General features: G+C 31.9%; 1 pseudogene; it reads right to left on the bottom strand.

Moving 5' to 3' along the window:
- Positions 1-4,784: 4,784 nt before the first annotated feature.
- LOC127087973 (IQ domain-containing protein IQM2-like) lies at positions 4,785-6,817 on the bottom strand (annotated as a pseudogene).
- Between the last annotated feature and the right edge of the window lie 593 nt (positions 6,818-7,410).

The following is a 7,410-nucleotide window of genomic DNA, read 5'->3' as shown; positions in this document are numbered from 1 at the left end:
AGATGTTGAATCAAATTGGTATTGTTAGGTGACTTGATTAAGCTCAGATCAAGGGTAGAGAAAATGTTAGAATCAACATCAAACATATGGTTTGTAGGGTTGGATTGCTATATTTCTCTTCTATTGCAAAGTAAGGTTAATTTCTTTATCTCAATTCGAGTTCAAATTGAGGGTAGACGTACCCATAACGATGCCGATTGAGGAACTACCTAAATAAATCCTTGTGTACTCTCTCTCTCTCTCTCTCTCAGTGTGTGTGTGTGTGTGTGTGTGTGTGTGTGTATATATATATATATATATATATATATATATATATATATATATATATATATATATATATATATATATCATATAAGGATCATCCAAAGATTCTATGTGACTAACATGTTTGTGTTCAATGAGACTTATTATTATAAGACATATAAGGATCATCCAAAGATAGATTATGACTTATATAGACCTTTGATTTGGAGTCTAATGTAACTATTCAAACTCGAGATGAGGAATTTTGAGAATCTTAAGGAGGATAAGGAATTTGAGATTTTCACAAATGAAGAACCTCATGAGGAAGGTTCTCCGCTGATTGTTGAAAAACAACATGAACTTAGAATAAGCAAGAGATTCCGAAAGACTAAGGATCTAAGACCGAACAAACTGAGAATTTTGTTCGTAAGATTTCTATTATTCTTCAAGTGGAAGATGATCCTAAGATTTACAAGAAGAAGTAACTTCAAGGGACTTCTCTTGGAATGATGCCATCCAAGATGAAATGGATTCAATAATGTCAAACCATACTCCCTCTGTCCCACAATGAGTGATCGAGTTGACTATTTTACATATATTAAAAAAAGTGTAATAATTAAAAAGAGAGAGTGAAGTTTTTACCAAAGTACCATTTATCATGTATTGGGAGTGCTGAAAGTAGTAATAATTAAAGGGTACAATTGAAAAAAAAAATAATTTGCATTGTAAATTGAAATGAGTCATTCATTTTGAAATACTTAACTATTCAAAATAGGCCACTCATTATGGGACAGAGGGAGTACTTAGAAATATGTTGATCTACCTAAAGAATCAAGAATTATTGAATGCAAGTGGGTGTTTAGAAGGAAGTATCATAGTGATGGTATACTAAACACCTACAATGCTAGATTAGTAGCCATGAGTTTTAGATAAAAAGAATGTGTTTATCATTTCAACACATATGCACCAGTAGCAAGGACGATGACAATTAAAGTATTGTTTGCATTAATTTCTTTGCATGACCTTAAAGTTCATCAAATGGATGTTTAAACGACATTCCAAAATGGAGATCTCGATGAGGAGATTTACATGGAGCAACCATAAGGTTATGTGTTTCCTGGTAATAAACAAAATATGTAGAAACTTGTCAAGTCTTTGTATGGATTAAAAAAAGCACATAAATAATGACATAAAAAATTTGACTTTGTCATTGCAAGATTCACCAATTAAAAGAGAGAGACACAACTTTGGGGAAGACTTTTCAATCTTATCAAAACACAAATTCAAAGAGTTTGTCATCATAAAAAGAGGGAGATTATGATAAATACATCTTATATCTAGTTCAATATTAATGAAGGCAAAGATTATCAAAGAAGAATATGTTCAAAAGTGTCATGCACATCAATGATGAAGTTGATAAAAAAAGTTTAGCATAAAAATTCAAGTGAAGATTTGAGGCAAGTGAACATAAATAAGGTGCTCATTGCAATTTATACTATACTACTTTAAATTGCTCATAATTTCATCTCTCACTTTATCTAAAAACCTTCTTGCATCATCATGCATGATTATATAAGAATCTTCTTCATCTAATTCTTATTACAAGTGTTTGTACATAAATTTATGTGAGAATATTGTGATATTTATTTGTCTCCATATTGATTATATGATTGATCATTAGTAACAGGATGAATAAAATTTTAGAAATAAAGAGGGTTCTAACTTCCACATTCAAGATAAATGATCTTGGACTAGTTGACACACTTTTGGGGATCAAAGTAAAGAAAAATAGTGGGGGCTATGAACTTAGTCAAACACATTATATTGAGAAATTACTTGAAAAGTTCAAACACTTATATTTTAAGAAAGTGAGTACTATATTTGACCTAGTGTCAAACTTTAAAATAATGATGGAAGAGTTGTAACTCAATTGGAATATGCAAGTGCAATTGATTGTCTAATGTATTTGATGTGATGTATCTTACATAACATATGCAGTTAGTACAATGAGTAGATTTACTAGCAATCCAAATGGTAAGCATTAAAAGGTCATCACAAAGAAGTTTGGTTATCTTTTGAAAAAAAACAATTTTGGCCTTCATTACGATAGGTTTCCTGCCATACTAGAAGGATATACCGATGCGAGTTGGATATCTAGTGTTCGAGATTATAAATCTATAATAGGGTGGATATTTACATTAGTTGGATGTGTAATTTCTTAGAAGAACAAGAAACAAATATGTATTACTATCTCGACCATGGAATCATAGTTTGTGGCTCTTGCACCCGCTGGATAAGAAGCATAATGGTTGAGGGAACCTTCTGTTGAAGATTCCATTAGCTAAGGACAATGTTTCTAAAGTGTTGATACATTGCGAAAATCAAGCCACCATAGCTAGAGAATTCAGTGAAGTATACAATGGAAGCTCTAGGCCCATAGGTCTTAGACATTATTTCATGAGAAAGTTGATTAAAGATGACATCATTTCACTGACATATATTTAAACAAGCTATAATTTAGTTGATCTGTTTACTAAGCCACTGACCAGAGACTTAGTAAAGACTACCTCAAGAGGTATGAGATTGAAACTCCTTGAATAAAGGTTCTGACAATGACAGCAACCCAATATGAAGTTAACAAACATTAACCTAAAATTCAATGGGTAACAACGAATCGTTGACTTGGATGTTTGTGCGACATTCTATGACAATTGTTGATTTGGATGTTTGTACATATTAAGGGTTGAGTTTTTTCAAACTCTTAATGAAGTTCCATATTAATGATATGTATCTCAAGAAATATATACAAAATAAATTTCAACTATATGAATTTCGAGATGGTGTTGTCTCAAAGTGAGAGTTGGAGTTTCTCTCATGAAAAATTCACGAAAATAAAAAAAACACATGACCATAAATAGTGTTAGATGAGAGATGTAGGTGAGGAACCATTAAAGAATGTGTATAAGATAACACCGGTAAAATTACAAGGGATAATGATTCAACATAGGTACCTAACATTCTGATTAAACTTTGCATTATCCTTACTAAGGTTAAGTTCAAATCAAAAGATACTTAACTGTATTAACATTCTTTTCCTGCCTTTTTCTGCTTGTCATTATTAAAACAAGTGGAGGATTATTATAAATTATTAACAATTAATAATCTTGAGTGTTTTCAAAATGGCAAGAAAATATGTAAGTGAAAGTTAATTTTTAAATTCAGAAATAAGCAACACTTGTGAAGTGTTGCAGTAGGCAGTTTGTATTTTAAATTCGGAAATAGACAACACTTTGTGAAATGCTGTAGAATGCGAAACAATATAACTTTTGAGAACTGTTGTTGTAGGCAAAACAATGCATCATTTGAAAAGTGCAACTATATGCGAAATATTACAATATTTAGCAAAAGTGTTATTGAAAGTGTGTGTTTTATCCAAGGTTGCAACCTTATGAAACAATATTAGTTTGACCTATAAATTGAACGTTCAAGATTCAGAAAAATCATAACAAAAATGCATATCCTCTGGAATAAATTCTAAACACTCTTCACTACATTCGAGTTTCCATATTTCTTGTGCAAACTCAAGAACTATTCTAGATATTTTTGTCTAAAAACTCTAAAATATTTGAGAGTACTTGAAATACTATAAAGAAAGTGATTATTCGCGATTCTAGTCTCAATTCATTTAATTTACAATCATTTTTCTAACAAGAGAAACACTAGAGACAACAAGATTGGAAACTATCAACCAACCAAAATAATATTGTTACTCAAATTTGTTGAGCATGTATCAAGTGTGAGTAGTGTGGGTAATAGTCTCACATTGGTTGGAAATGTGGAGACTTGAGCATTTATAAGTGAGAGAATTCACCCACCTATCACCTTAAGATCTTAGGTGAATATGTGATGTGTCTCTCACAAAAGTGTTGTTCTAAAAGAATAAGCCTTACCATGTTCAATGCTTTCTAGTGAAAAATTCTCCAACAAATGGTATCACGAGCCTTTGATTCGAGAAATGAATCGGCTTACTTGTATCGAAAGTCAACGGCGCCACAAGGGTGGTGAGTAAGAAACATTGCGTTGAAAAATGTCAATGCATTTATAAGTGAAAGAACCCACCCATCTATCACCTTAAAATTTTGAATGAATATGTTGTTTGTCTCTTACAAAAATGTAATACATTCACTTCCCAGATTATAGTAAGTGATGGCCTTACGTGGATGATGGGTAACGGAAAAATCATTGCGGAATGACAAGAACCATGATTGAGGACAAATGATAACTCCTATATTACAAGTCCACTTGGGGGAGGTTATGGAAATTCGAAGGTGACATATATGTTGTTTCAAGGAGTAATACATGAAATTGCGAAACTATTAATAAATTTCTTAAGGAGAGAAACATATGAGAAATTCCTAAGATTACACAAAATAAGGGTTCTCTATGTTAGAATAATTATCTGCATTGTGACACAATATGAGAATGAATAACACCTCTTGGTTGTAATAAAGAAAAACAAGTATCGATGGAAGTTTTGGTGTAAGATGTTATAAGTGCATTTGTTAACAAAATTCGTTTCAAGAATACAGTAAATTAGCTCCTTAACATAGAGAGACAATGACTTTATTCCTTTGCAAAATATTACAAGGACCTTAAAAAAATTGGTCCAATTTCATTTTGTACAATATATACATGAGTATATAGGCAAATAAATAAATTAAATTACCTACGTGAATCAATGGAAAAGAATGAAAAAAATTCTTATGCCTTCTCTATTTACACAAATGAATAAAAGAACTTGACGCAGGAATAAACTTAGTTGAACTCTTCCTAAATTCTGGAATTTCCCTGTCTTAGGTGCAATGCAATGCAGACATACTTTCAATTTCATTCAAATTGGCCTTCTCCATAATTGAGTCTTCAACACTAGCTTCTTCATCCTCCAAACCACTCATGTTCCCACTTAAGTCCTCTTCAGATAAGTGAATTTCATCGTTAACTCGAGCCATCTGCATAATACAATTTCATATAAATATTTTCTCACATCTTTTTAACAGATAATATAAAGTTTCAATTTCAAATCACTAAAGCTTTTAGCACCTTCACATTGGAAAGGTCCACATTATTCTCTTCAAGGAATGAAGTAAATTCCTTAAAATTCTCTTCCGTTGGACGATAATGACCACTATGAGGCCAAACAGCCTGCTCAAAACAACATTGACATGCACCGTATCAGTATCAGACACTAACACAAACACAATAACATATGTCAAACACCAAACACGTGTCGGTGCTACATTTAGAAAATGAGCAATAAATTTTGAAGCTTACCTTCAAGACACCGTGTTCAACAACTAGTCTCCCAGCACAAGATGTGGCTCCTCCAGCCAAAAAGCTAGAATGTTGAAATGAACCTTTCTTCTTTTTACCAACATATAAAATCTTAGATGTGCTAAGGACAAAAATCCACTTGGAACGTGAACCTTCTTTTATAGTGTGAAGGAACTCTCCTGATTCTTTGTACAACAACTTTCCATCTTCCACAACAACTTCATAAGACAATCTTTCCATCTAGAAAAAACAAGGAATGAAACTAATGAATATAACTTCAATACAAAGATAGCCAAAAAAGAAGAAAATGTTCACATAAATAGTGTTAAAACTTACAGGACCAAGATATTTAACACACTGTTGTTGAAGTTTAACTCTAGAACACTTCTCTAGATTTACTTCCTTTCCTTCTCCTATATCTAGCCTACAATTTCAAAGAACAAGATTAATTAGTTTCAACCTTGGTCATTTTACATGCATTATGAATAATACATTTTGAAAAGAATGTTACCAATAGAAAAAAGGTTCCATGCTTTGACTCTTGAGCCATTTATCATAATAAAAGTGTAGATTATGTCCATATCGATGCCGCGGATCGATCTGTTTCACGCACAACAAAAGCATTTCAGTAAATAATATGAATTTACAAGTATATAGGGAAATAGTATAATCAAGATCATGTGTTTGACTTACTGCTTCAAGCCAATGTAGCAAAGCAAGTTTCCTAGCTTTGAAATCTTTTGATAAACCTTTGCCAACCTTTGCAGCTCTTGTTCTAGCTCTAGACCAACGCGAAATGGCAGTTTCATGGTTCTCAACGTCAAAGAAAGATATAGAGCTTCGCTTCAGTTCAGCAGAATCTAAAAGCTTCCACCTATATATGATTAAAACAATAAATGTCAAACTAAAACACAAGATATTTGTGTACAATTGAAATTCTCAATACTAAGTAAATATAACATAATATACCAGTTTTGTTGAATAAGAGTTGCAGAATCTGCAGATTTCAGTACTAGTGGCAAAGAAATCCCCATATGACAGTAATATAAAGTGATGAGAGGTAATTAAACTCAAGTAGGTGTGATAGTTAGAACTAAAATTTACAGATGAGGTTACTCTCTAACTTCATTTATAAAGAGAGAGGATGAAAGTGAAGTTGTATGAGAGTTGAAAGTTGACAGAGAAAGACAATGTTCCTTTTTCAGAACCACGAGGTGTTGACTTTCTGTGACAACAACATAAGACCAAGTATTTAGGAGGAGGATTGTTTATGTTGTACTAAAAAACACAAATTCAACACACACATACCTTTTGTACGCATGACATGACATAACCAACAAGTGTTATTTAATTAAGGTTTTTGAATGATTGCTTAATTTATTATGTCTTGCAGGTTCAAGTGCAATATTGATTAACCATTGTGTCATTGCTTGTGTCATCTAGGAGTAATCTCGTACCTCGCCGCGTAAGTAGTTTCGTAGCTTAAGCGCCAAGCTTATTAGTTGGTCCTACTAGTCTTCTAACACTTAGTTGACCCCTCCAAACATAACATAATATAACTTGATGAATTCAACTTATAAATAGTATTATATATGTTCATATTTTCATGTAAGCGTATCCTCCAAGAACCAACTATGTTTCTTACTTTTTTATATTGTCGGTAAGTATTTTGTTGACTTCTAGTCAATAAACCAATATTTGATTTTTTTTGTGTTTTTATAGGAATTTAGTTTTATTGGGAGAGTTTTAATTAAGTTTTTTCATAGAATCAGGCTATTTATAAATACCTTGAAAAGTTTAATTTGTGTTTTAGATTTTACTAATTAGACAATTATA

Source organism: Lathyrus oleraceus, chromosome 5, assembly GCF_024323335.1.
Source record: "Lathyrus oleraceus cultivar Zhongwan6 chromosome 5, CAAS_Psat_ZW6_1.0, whole genome shotgun sequence".
NCBI classification, from domain to species: Eukaryota; Viridiplantae; Streptophyta; class Magnoliopsida; order Fabales; family Fabaceae; genus Lathyrus; species Lathyrus oleraceus.
The sequence above is the reverse complement of the archived record's forward strand: the minus strand, read 5'-3'. Positions and strand labels throughout refer to the sequence as shown.